The sequence below is a fragment of the Colossoma macropomum genome, unplaced genomic scaffold, assembly GCF_904425465.1.
Source record: "Colossoma macropomum unplaced genomic scaffold, Colossoma_macropomum, whole genome shotgun sequence".
NCBI classification, from domain to species: Eukaryota; Metazoa; Chordata; class Actinopteri; order Characiformes; family Serrasalmidae; genus Colossoma; species Colossoma macropomum.
The window spans coordinates 564,897-577,340 of record NW_023494805.1 but is presented as its reverse complement, the minus strand read 5'-3'; the positions used below and the strand labels follow the sequence as shown (position 1 = coordinate 577,340).

Here is a 12,444-nt window from a genome sequence, read left to right as displayed (position 1 = left end):
CACGCTGCTGTGGAGTGGTGTTACTGAACTGACTGTGTATACGAGGACGACTGTCGTCTGTGTGTGAGATTAATCATGGGCAGTAATGAACAGGAGCCCCCGCCCTCTAAAGAAGTCCTCAGTGGTTCAGTCCATCTCCGGTTCTGCATACTTTGTGCCTTTCTTTTCTGACCAACTGACTAAAAGTTCCTACTCATGTGAGAAATGTGAAAACTGCTCTTAGCTGGATTTGTAGCTGTTCTGCTGCACTGGGACAGCCCAGCTTTAGATAATGTGGAGAAAACGAGCTGATTTAGGTTCTGACTGCTTCATAGTTGTTAGTGCAGTGGCTGAGTTTGGGCCTGTGACTCTACTAACTCTGGCTGACTGTTTAAGGTTATATAATAGGGCACATCAAAGGAGCGGTTAGGAAATGATTTAGCATTTTACTGAAATCAAACTTTTATTTTATAGTGGATCATCCTGTCCAGCAGTAAAGAGACTGAGCAGTTTCTCCACAGATGCATGAAGGTTATTAAAAGTAGCATTTAATCAGAATGAGAATCTTTATTATATAAGCTGTCAGAAAAACATCTTTATCTCCATTTTTGCTGTTTTTCAGTTTTTGACACAATCTGAAAATGCCTGTTGTTCTTTACATTGTGTGTAAATTTTATGATGAATGGACCAAAAGAAACGGCTCAAAATGACTTGGAAAAAATTCTGGTTCCATGACTTACATTAGAAGTAAAGTAGTTTTTTCCTTCTCCTGTAAAGTTGTGATTTTGGAGATACGAGGTTTTGTTCCGACAACAGTGATATGTTATTGTTGTCTTAACAAAACCTTCTACCTCCATTTTTGTTGTTTTTTTTATTTATTTTTAACATAATTTCAAACTCTGCTGTAAAAATGTAACTAAAACTGAACTACTAAAGACTAGAAATGCTCCAAAATGACTTGGACTTAAATATTTTTACATTAAATTGCATTAAAAGTTGAGGAAATTAAAAGTTTTTTCCTTCTCTGGAAAATGTACCATTTTGCAGATCTGAGGTTGCAGCCCAATATATACAGTAAGGTTTGGTGTGAAGTGGTTGATTGTAGAGATGTCTTTACAGTGGTGGTGATAGGAACCAGGGGTTGCCATGACTACAACACAAATATAGACATTTTATTTACTATCCAGAACCACCAGTGAACCTACACGAGTCTTCTGAGTTTATATGAATGTTGATGATGAAAATAGTGGAAAATCAGAAATAATAAGTTTTCTTTGGGGACTATTTTGCCTCACAGCGCCCTGCATGTTACGTATCCCTCCACCATGAATGGAGTTTAGAGCCAAACTTATCTCAAAACTATCGTAAAACACATTTTAGACAAAAACCTTCTCAAACATCTTAAACAATGTCTCCCTGGTAACCGTATGACAGCACCCTAGCAACCACCTGGGCAAATTGCCTAAGCAGTGCAATCAGTCTGTGGTTTCTTCAGGGAATGCACTGTTCTAGATATCACAGTTATTGATATTACTATGTGAAAGGACAGTATTTGATAATGCAGGCCTCGGTAGCAGGTCACCGAAATGTTAGCATAAATGCTAACCGAAACATTCTAATATTTAGTGCAGTAGAGAATAGTTGTGTAACTGTCCAGCTGAGTTACTGTTTGAGCTCCTGTATGCGCTGCAGGCTGTTTGCACATTAATAAAGAACATTTTGGTCCCGTTTCACTTCATTTTAGCTCCTCCATTAACCCAGCGCTGTTCCAGTGCCTGAGCTTTACTGCCTTTTCCCACCAGCCCACACCCTCCGCTACTGCTAACAACCAGCACGCTCACACAGTCCACTCAGGACATCTGGGACACTCTGACCTTTAACCTTTAGCCTCTGCCACGGTCAGGCCACTACTAATGTGTACACAGACACTCCATTCATGGTGGAGGGATACATGCAGGGCGCTGTGAGGCAAAATAGTCCCCAAAGAAAACTTATTATTTCAGATTTTCCACTATTTTCCATCATCAACATTCCATATAAACTCAGAAGACTCGTGTAGGTTCACTGGTGGTTCTGGATAGTAAATAAAAGGTCTATATATGTGTTGTAGTCATGGCGACCCCTGGTTCCTATCACCACCACTGTAAAGACATCTGAACCATTTCACACCCAAACCACTCTGAACCTCTCTGATTACATCTCAATCACTCCTTTATGGAGATATGTGCCAAAGGTTTGGTGGAACTCCCCTTTAAAGTCTCAACTTGGTCCTGGCCCCCTTTACACTCAGTCTTCACTAGTCAAAGTCTTTAACATGTCCTGGACTCAGTAAAGGTGGTCTTGAACAGCCCCAGGTTATGGTGTGTGGAAATAAGCAGGTACCATTCAGGAACATTAATAATACACCAGTAAGCTGCAGTGTGGTTTACAGAGCTGAACTGAGCTGAAACAGAGTGATTTTGTCTGGAAACCTGCGTGTGCTTACGCTCCATTGATTAAAGCTCAAGGCTCTTTAATGAACTGACGACAGTGACCTTGAGCCAAAGCGCAAACGCTGCACACAGTTTACAGTTTCACTCATGCAAAATGCAAACAGGTTTATTTTCTTCATATATATATATATATATATGCAACCCCATTTCCAAAAAAGTTGGGCCACTGTACTGAATGTAAATAAAAATAGAATGCAATGTTGTTAAATGTTGAAACTGAGAAATTTATTATTTTTTTTAATATTTGCCCATTTTAAATTTGATGCCAACAACACGTTCCAAAAAAGTTGGGACGGGGGCCTGTTTACCACTGTGTTTCATCACCTCTTCTTTTAACAAAACTCTGTAAGTGTTTGGCAACTGAGGAGACACTGCTGTAGTTTAGAAAGTGAAATGTCTTCCCGTTCCCGTTCACTTCCCCTCAGTCCATTTTAAATGAGCTCAGGCCCAGAGAAGGTGGCGGTGTTTCTGGATCCTGTATATATTTGGTTTCTTCTTTGTGTTTTAGAGTTTTAACTTGCATTTGTGGATGTAGTTATGAACTGTTTTCACAGACAGTGTTTTTCATCAGTGTTTCCATGCAGTGATTTCCACTACAGAATCATGTCTGTTTTTAATGCAGTGCTGTCTGAGAGCCCAAAGATCACGGCCAGCTAATACTGGTTTTTGGCCTTGACCCTCACATACAGAGATTTCTCCAGATTCTCTGAATCTTTTAATGATATTTTGTACCGTAGATGATGAAAAGCTAAAGTTCTTTGCTATTTTATGTTGAGAAACGTTATTCTTGAATTGTTGCACTATTTGATGGTGCAGTCTTTCACAGAGTGGTGAACACCTCCTCATCTTTACTTCTGAAAGACTCCGCCTCTCTGAGATGCTCTTTTATACCCAGTCATGTTACTGTCCTGTTGCCAATCAACCACCAGGTGTTTTTTTAGCATTACACAACTTTAGCAGGCTTTTGTTGCCCCGTCCCAACTTTTTTGGAACGTGTTGTTGGTATCAAATATTTTTCAGGAACCAGAATTTTTTATACATTTATATATATTCATGATATATATTGTTGGGAGTGAACTTTACACAAAAAATAAATATCAGTTGTATATTTATATCCAGTGTGGACCAGAGGAGGATGGGTTCCCCTTTTGAGTCTTGGTTCCTCTCAGTGTTTCTTCCTCTTTGCTCTTAAGGAGTTTTTCCTTGCCAGTGTCACCATTGGTGACGCTCATGGGGGCTCAGACTCAGATTTTTCTGTAAAGCTGCTTTGTGACACCTGTTGTAAATAAAATGTTAGAAATAAAAACATGTTTTCCATTATACATCAGCTGTTATTATTTTCATTAATATAGGCAAACATTTTTTCTAATGAATGTGGTATTTCTCCATTATAGCAAAGCTATAATACAGCAAACATCAGAATCAGCATCATCTTGTTTGCATCAAACAGTTTAATTGCAGTCCCAAGATTCCTTGTGAGAAAGTTCAGTAAATCTATGTAAAACATCTCAGAACATACACAATAATAAACAGTCTCTTTCTCTGATCCCCAGAACTCACAGGTTTAGTACTCATACGCTGACTGACTGCACAGCGTCCGGCCCTGATGATGAAACATCCCTCTAACTTTGTTTCCTTTGGCCAGTTATGCTTCTTTTTTGGTGGAATTTGGGAAGTAAATGCTAAATACTGTCCTCTGAGTGTGGATTAATGCTCTGTTTGGATTTTGTGGAATGTTTTACTCCACAGAGACACATTTAAGCCAGACTATCAGACTTACGGGAAAGCGAGCGAGACGCTGCCGAGCAGGTCGTGTTCCACCACTTTTCCAAAACATCCTTCAGTCTGCAGATTCTTACTGATGTATTCCTGATACCCTGCGGTACAGAATGTATCAGGACACAATTCAGAACATGAGTAATAATGAGGTTTCCAGCTCAGACAGAGACCTGCAGCTCTGTGGAGGCCCAGTCACTGTATTTACTGTTACATTACATTCATTCAATTAAATTCACCATCAACCATTACCAGCAGCAGTAACACTAACCAATCAGTACTCAATAGCAGTAACGCTAACCAATCAGTACTCAGTAGCAGTAACACTAACCAATCAGTACTCAATAGCAGTAACACTAACCAATCAGTACTCAGTAGCAGTAACGCTAACCAATCAGTACTCAGTAGCAGTAATGCTAACCAATCAGCACTCAGTAACAGTAATGCTAACCAATCAGCACTCAGTAGCAGTAATGCTAACCAATCAGCACTCAGTAGCAGTAATGCTAACCAATCAGTACTCAGTAGCAGTAATGTTAACCAATCAGTACTCAGTAGCAGTAATGCTAACCAATCAGCACTCAGTAGCAGTAACACTAACCAATCAGCACTCAGTAGCAGTAATGCTAACCAATCAGTACTCAGTAGCAGTAATGCTAACCAATCAGCACTCAGTAGCAGTAATGCTAACCAATCAGCACTCAGTAGCAGTAACACTAACCAATCAGCACTCAGTAGCAGTAATGCTAACCATTCAGCTCTCAGTAGCAATAACGCTAACCATTCAGCACTCAGTAGCAGTAATGCTAACCATTCAGCACTCAGTAGCAGTAATGCTAACCAATCAGCACTCAGTAGCAGTAATGCTAACCAATCAGCACTCAGTAGCAGTAATGCTGACCAATCAGCACTCAGAGAGTGCAGAACCACACTAGAACAGAGACTTTACAGAGGAACAGCTGATAAAACAGACATTTACTGCCACAGAAGCATCAGCGCCGCTATAGAGAGTTAGCAGACAGTGAGTTGTGCTGGTGGTCAGTCAGTACTGTAAACTGTGCTTGTGTCACAAAAGCCTTTGAGAGGTTTGAGTAATACAGCCACTATACTGAGCCTTATGAGCTGCTCCATTCAGACTCCTCCTCCCATGAAGCCTCTGATAGGGGTCACTCTCAGGTGTTTCAGTGCACTGTGTGGTCAGACTGTACTGGCCTTCAGTAGTCAGTAGGAGCAGAGTCAGAGTGTGCTGACCGCCAAGGCCAGCAAAAAAACTCACACAAGACCCTTTTAGCACCAGCACACATCCAACATCAGTAAAACTGCAGACCACAAATTCTCCATTCAAATTACAGACTACCAAACAAAAACCTGAAACCATGTTCACAATAAGAACATGAGAAGAACGTCCAGAAATCCACAGCACTGCTGAGGGATTTCACACAATGTCCAGAGTTTTCCCTTTTATTTTACTGGGGACTTCAGGGAATCTGGGATTGTTCATTTTTACAGAAAAAGTACTGTAAATTATACAGTAAAGTTTTAAGGATGGGCATCAGCTTCTAACATTCATAGCAAGTCACAATAACATTCAGCCTACAGCAGTTTAGCTCCACCCCTGCAGTCTGACAGTTTAGCTCCACCCTTTCAGTCTACAGCAGTTTAGTTTTAAAGGCACAGTAACAGAAAGAGGCACTTACATTAGTGTTATAAGTAAATAAATATAATAATAGTGCAGGATTATTTGGCCTTTTAAGCTCTATAGCTGAGATTTCCAACCTACCTAAATCTAAACACACACTTTCTTATTTGGGTGGTGGTCCATTCTGAGAACAGCAGTGACACTGACATGAACCTACAAGTGTCTTCTGAGTTATATATATTGTTGATGACGGTCAAATATGGGAAATTCTGGAAAAATCCTTAGAACGCCCTGCATGTGTCCGTCCACGGATTTTAAAAATAAGTTTCTCAAAACTATCATAAAACAGTGTCTCAGTCATCAGGCAGTGAATTCATAACCATTTCATGTAGGAACTTTCTGTGAGGGAGCTTTTAGAGGTGGACGTCTGGTTCCTATCACCACCACTGTGAACAGTTCTGACTCGGTAAGTTTATCTAGAACAGAGCGTTTCACACCAAACCACTCTGTACCACTCTGAACCGCTCTGAATGACTCTGAATGACTCTGAACCGCTCTGAACGACTCTGAACCACTCTGAATGACTCTGAACCACTCTGAACCGCTCTGAATGACTCTGAACCGCTCTGAACGACTCTGAACCACTCTGAATGACTCTGAACCACTCTGAACCGCTCTGAACCACTCTGAATGACTCTGAACCGCTCTGAACCACTCTGAACCACTCTGAACCGCTCTGAACCACTCTGAATGACTCTGAACCGCTCAGAACGACTCTGTTTACATCTTAACCAGTTAGTTATGCAGGAATTCTGGAGGAAGGGTGGACTTCCCCTGTAAGACAGAGCTAGGTAGATATTAGCTGCTGGTGTTAACTGCACACCAGCCGCCTGGAGCCGAGAGAGAGGGTTTCCTGAAAAAGTGGCTAACGAATCAACTGAGTCAGGCAGATGATTCAAAAGAATCGGTTCAGCAGCGCTGAGCAAATCCACGTGCGAGCGGACGTGCTGACGTTTCCGGCCATGTAACCAATGGGCGTGTAGCGAGTAAGGACGGACTTTCCTGACTTGCGGAGTGCTGTGTTTCTCCCATGGCCTGGTTTATTAAGTCTGGACGCTGAGTCAGTCGCCGACTCTTCTGGACTCTTCTGGACTGAACCGAGACCATGGTGAGTGGTTTTCTCATGAACGCGCTGAACGCGCCGTGTGCGCGCCTGGCTGGAGCGCTCTGGGGTTAGCGCTGCGCTGTGGAGCGGAGAGGGAGGCGGAGCGGAGGAGCTGTAAACTGCAGCTCCGACTGTCTGAGGCCGCCAGTCAGAAGCTCAGAGCCCCCCATAAGAACAGTGTCAGTTTACAGCTAAACAAACTCTAAACTGGGTGTAAGAAGCCCACCAGCCTTAAGATAAGAAGCCCCCTACCTGGGGGTAAGAAGCCACCCAAACTGGGTACGAAGCCCCCCTTAATTGGAATAAGAAGCCTTCTAACTGGGGTAAGAAGACCCCCAACCTGGGTCTAAGTAGCCTCCCAACCTGGTGGTAAGAAGCTCCTAAACTGGGGTAAGAAGCTTCCCCATACTGGGTGAGAAGCCCCCTAACTGGGGTAAGAAGACCCCCAGCCTGGGGCTGTGATGGGTTAACCCTCCTGCTGTATTATTTATAAGTTAACTTCTTGTTGTTCCCAACTAGCTTGAAATATTGATGGTTCTTCAAGGGCTCTTTAGTAAAGACAATGGCTCTGTGGAGAACCATGACCATTTGCATGATTAAAGGGTTCTCTGCATGGAGAAATGGTTCTCCAGATTGGTGGAGAATATGTTGTATATGGTTCTATATAGAACTTTTCTGAAAATGGTTCTGCTATTGTTACAATGTCAACCCTTTTTGGTTCTGTATAGAACCTGCTTTAAATACTGACCAGTAGTACGCACTATGGCCAAAAGTATGTGGACACTCCTCCTACTTACTGAGTTCAGGTGTTTCAGTCACACCCATTGGAAACAGGTGTATAAAATCAAATGTGCTGTTATTGTGAAAGAAAAGCGTCTAGTAGGAATAACAGCTCAGCCGTGAAGCGCTAGACCACGCAAACCCGCACAGCGGGACCTCCGAGTGCTGAAGCACTTAAATCATCTGCCTTCTGTTCCATCACTCGGTGCAGAGATCCAAACTGCCTCTGGAAGCAACATCAGCACAAGAACTGTGTGTCAGCAGGAGCTTCATGAAATGGTCAGTGTCTGACCTCACAAATGCTCTTTTGACTGAACGGGCGCAGATTCCCACAGACGCTCTCCTAAATCTTGTAGAAGCTTCCCAGAAGAGTGGAAGCTGTTATAGCCGCAAAGGGGGACCAACCAATGGTCAGGTGCCCACATACTTTTGGCTGTACTGTGTGTCTGGAGTTCTTGATAAAGTGTTTACAGTGTGTGTTACAGGATGAGGACGGCCCCCCGTCTCTGTGCGGACCCTGTGAGGACGAGGACGGCTCCCCGTCTCTGTCCGGCCTGTGTCTGGAGTGCGTGTGCCGTAACCTGCGGGCTCTGTGCAGCGTCCGCTCTGACGGCTCTCTGCAGCTCAGCTCCTGTCCAGTGTTTCCTCAGGAGCTCTCTGACCTCCTCCTTCATACCATGGTCCAGCAGGGTGAGGACAGGGGCTGGGGGGTTGGGGAGGGGGAGTTGGACAAGCTCCTCGCTGGGGGGGCTGAAGAAGCTCCTGGTTGAATAGATGTCCGTAGGGGTGGGCGACAGGTCCGAGCGATTTGGGGAAAATATCTAATTGCGACTTTTCTAATTAATATTGCGATTATTTTCTATAAATTGAGGTTCAGATCTGCTTTTTGCAGAATATCTGCTTTTTCTGATTTCAGGCTTGACCTCTTACTGTAGTGTGGTAGAAAGTCAGTTAGCTGTGGTTGTGATGTCACAACACGTGGAGGTTTGTCTGCCTCTGAGTGGTCTAAGTCTACAGGCAGTGCACAGCTCTGTGTTATTAGGTTGAATTTCCCCTCTTAACTATGTTTTTGATAATGTAGGTCATAATTTAAAAAGCTGCAGCTCTTGCTATGTGAAACTTGCTTATGATACAAATATAAAAATGATTAATCTTTGGGCTCTAGAGGACAAAATATTATATCACAGTGCTTCAGGACATTTTCACTGTACATGACACGCACCATGAAGTTTTGTTTTCTGAGGTTTAATCATTGGAAGAGACAAAATAAAGCCTGTAGTGCCACATATAACAACAGCAACAACAATAATAATAATAATAATAATAATAATAATACGGTTATTGCTATTCTGCATTTTACAAACTGCCCTGCACTAAATCCAGTTAAACAGGACTAATTATGCTCACCTTGTAATTACACATGTTGTTAGTATATCAGGCCTAGTCATTATTTTTTCTCTCAGTTGTTTGTCTTGGGTTATTTTCCAAAATAAAAGTCTTTGTGCGTTTAAAATCTGTTTGAGGAGATTAAATTAGTTAGAGCTTGTATACAGGGCAGTAATCTGGGTGGTCCGAGGGTGGACCAGCAGTGGCAAACAGTCAGTGGGGTGCCGACCTTATCAAGCAGTTTGTGTTGGTCATCCTCTAGACCTTCATCAGTGGTCACAGGACGCTGCCCACAGGACGCTGTTGGCTGGATATTTTTGGTTGGTGGACTATTCTCAGTCCAGCAGTGACACTGAGGTGTTTAAAAACTCCAGCAGCACTGCTGTGTCTGATCCACTCAGACCAGCGCAACACACACTAACACACCACCACCACGTCAGTGTTACTGCAGTGCTGAGAATGATCCACCACCCAAATAGTACCTGCTCTGTGAGGGTCCATGGGGGTCCTGACCACTGAAGAACAGGGTAAAAGGGGGCTAACAAAGTATCAGAGAAACAGATGGACTACAGTCTGTAACTGTAGAACTACAAAGTGCACCTATATAGTAAGTGGAGCTGATAAAATGGACAATGAGCGTAGAAACAAGGAGGTGGTTGAATTTTCTGTAAGGGTCTTAGATGATGAGATGTTTTAAATATCAAAAAAAAAAACACAGCATAGGTCAGAGTCTCAGTGTGGACCCTAAATAACCCCTTCTTTCTTCATCGTCTCTCCGTCTCAGGTGTGCTGGATGACCGAACCATCGGTGTGTTCAGCAGTACTGAGTGTTTGCGTCTGAAGCGAGTGAGTATTCGCTCCTGCCGTCTCTCTGCGGACACTTTCCGGAAGGCTCTCTGCTCCCATCGCCTCAAGGAGCTGGACGCCTCCCGTCTCCGTGGCGACATCACCGTCTCCGACATCCTGCAGGTACGATATTTAAGTGCTGTTGTGATAAATTAAGTCCCAGCATGCCTTTCTGGGTCTGTCATGGGGATCATTAGCACCAGAATGTTGATGTGTGATTCTGATACCAAGGCTGGTCGTACTGTTTTCACAGCATAGTTAAAGATGAGCTGTGTAATATTTTGTTGTTAAAACTGAAAGAAGTATCTCGGTAACTTTAGGCGCTCTTAGGGCGCTTTTCCACTGTGTGGTACCGGCTCGACTCGACTCGACTCGCCTTTTTTGATTTTCCATTAGGCAAATGTTGGTACCTGGTAGCCAGTACTTTTGGTACCATCTCCGTCGAGGTTCCAAGTTAGCTGAGCCGATACCACAAGGTGATGTGAAAACACTACAGATTACTGATTGGTTGGAGAGAAACGCTAAACACGTATCTGGTTTTGAGCAGCCGGAATTGTCTTGTCATCAGAACTCCGATGTAGTTTTTCCCAGACTCTCCCGTTTTTGTCAGCCGTCTTTCATCTTGTTGATATCAGCCTTTTCTGAACAACATTTTTCTCCCTCACGTCTCAGTGGTTCTGTTTGGTGTGGCTATGAGGGGCTTCTGCATCTGCAGTGGAAAATGAAGTAGCTGCCGAGTCGAGTCGAGTCGAGTCAGTACCATGCAGTGGAAAAGCGGCCTTTTCTGACTTAGGGTGCTGGAAATGACTTGTGTACATCTAAACGTTCTCCTATGCTTTATCAGCTCTTCTGAGCTTTTTTGGTAGCAAGAGTATTCAAAGGATTGATGAGGCTTAGAGGCTGGTATTACTTTGAAGTCAGGTTTTGTTCAGTTACAGCTGCTATTCAGCGGTGAAAGCGGCAGATTTTGGTGCTCTTCCTCACTCAGGGTGCTGGAAATGACTCGAGTATAATTGCAGTTGCATTTTTTCCCTCTTATGCTCTTCTTACGTCTTTGTAACAATCCTTCCTAAAGCCTGTCTGAGGAGCTGGATCTCAGAAATGTTATAAGCTTTATTATTATCCGATGTTTTTATTTTTCTGTTTGTGCAAAACACTTTGAATTCCCGCTTTGTATGAAAAGTTCTATACAGATAAAATAGCCTTGTCTTGCTTATCTCTACTGAGTGAGGAGGATATAAACAGGCTAAAATATGGTGAGCGTGTTCTGCTGTGAGTCGCCCTGCAAAGCCTGAAATAATCATATAAAAGTCAGGGGCGTCGAATTTTTCACACCACGTCGTACGTCTTTATGTATTAACGTCAGACACAGACTCTAAAAGAAGGTCCGGCTCGATGTTTCGGCCTCAAATTATCTCAAAATCAACATCATACTGATGAAGATGTGATGACAGTAGTAGATAATTCACTCTCATCCTCAGAGACGCTCCTTCACCAAGTTTACAGAGTTAGAGTTATTCTGGGTTCTCTTTGAATTCTCTTACAGTGATCAGATTCATTCGCTCAGGGTCCGAAGCACAACCCACACTACAGAACGTTCTTCCACACGTGCAGTTACACATTTCCACCAGAGAGGTCTCCAAACCCCCAAAACTTAGTCTTACATAGTGCAGCTTTAATATATTTTATCAAAACAAAACTCAGCCCAAATGCAATTAAAGTACAATCTCAACCTGTTACGTGTTTATTTAATAAAAATACTGAACATTTTGAGAGTTAGAGTATAAATAGTCTGCCAACCTGCAGTATTGAAAACATAATGAACTTTCGATATTTTGTGCAACTCCTGGACTTTTCACTCATCTACACTTAATTTAATGCTGTTTTTTGGACAGTAAGCGCTTTAGAATAAATACAAATAAACAAGAATGCAAAAAATTATATTTTTATCTTTTTTGATATTTGTTGTTATATTAACTGTTTCCAAACTGCCATTAAACTATTTGTGTGAGTATTTTTAATTTTATTATTGTATTTATTCATTTTAGTATCAGTATTTCGTAATTGTTATTAATTCTTATTGTTCGGGTGGTGGATAATATTGTGATATAAATTTGAGTTCATATTGCCCACTCCTATCTCCAGGGCCTCTCATCTAATCAGCAGTGCCGGCAGAGCCTCCAGAGGCTGACCTTGACTGGACTGGATCTCCTCAGCTCCAGCTCAGAGCCCCAGCCTGAGCTTCAGCTCTCTGCGGGCTCTGCGGAGTCTGGGTGTGGCCTGGACGCAGCTGGACGACTCGGGGCTGGAGGATATCTGCTCACTCCCCCTGCTGGACAGTCTTGATATATCTGGGACGGCCGTTACTGACCTGACCCCTT

At 42.8% G+C, this 12,444-nt stretch overlaps 1 pseudogene; it reads left to right on the top strand.

Annotated features, from left to right (window-relative positions):
- The first annotated feature begins 6,913 nt into the window (after positions 1-6,913).
- The window catches only part of LOC118826312, a 545,149-nt pseudogene continuing 539,618 nt past the window's right edge, over positions 6,914-12,444 (top strand).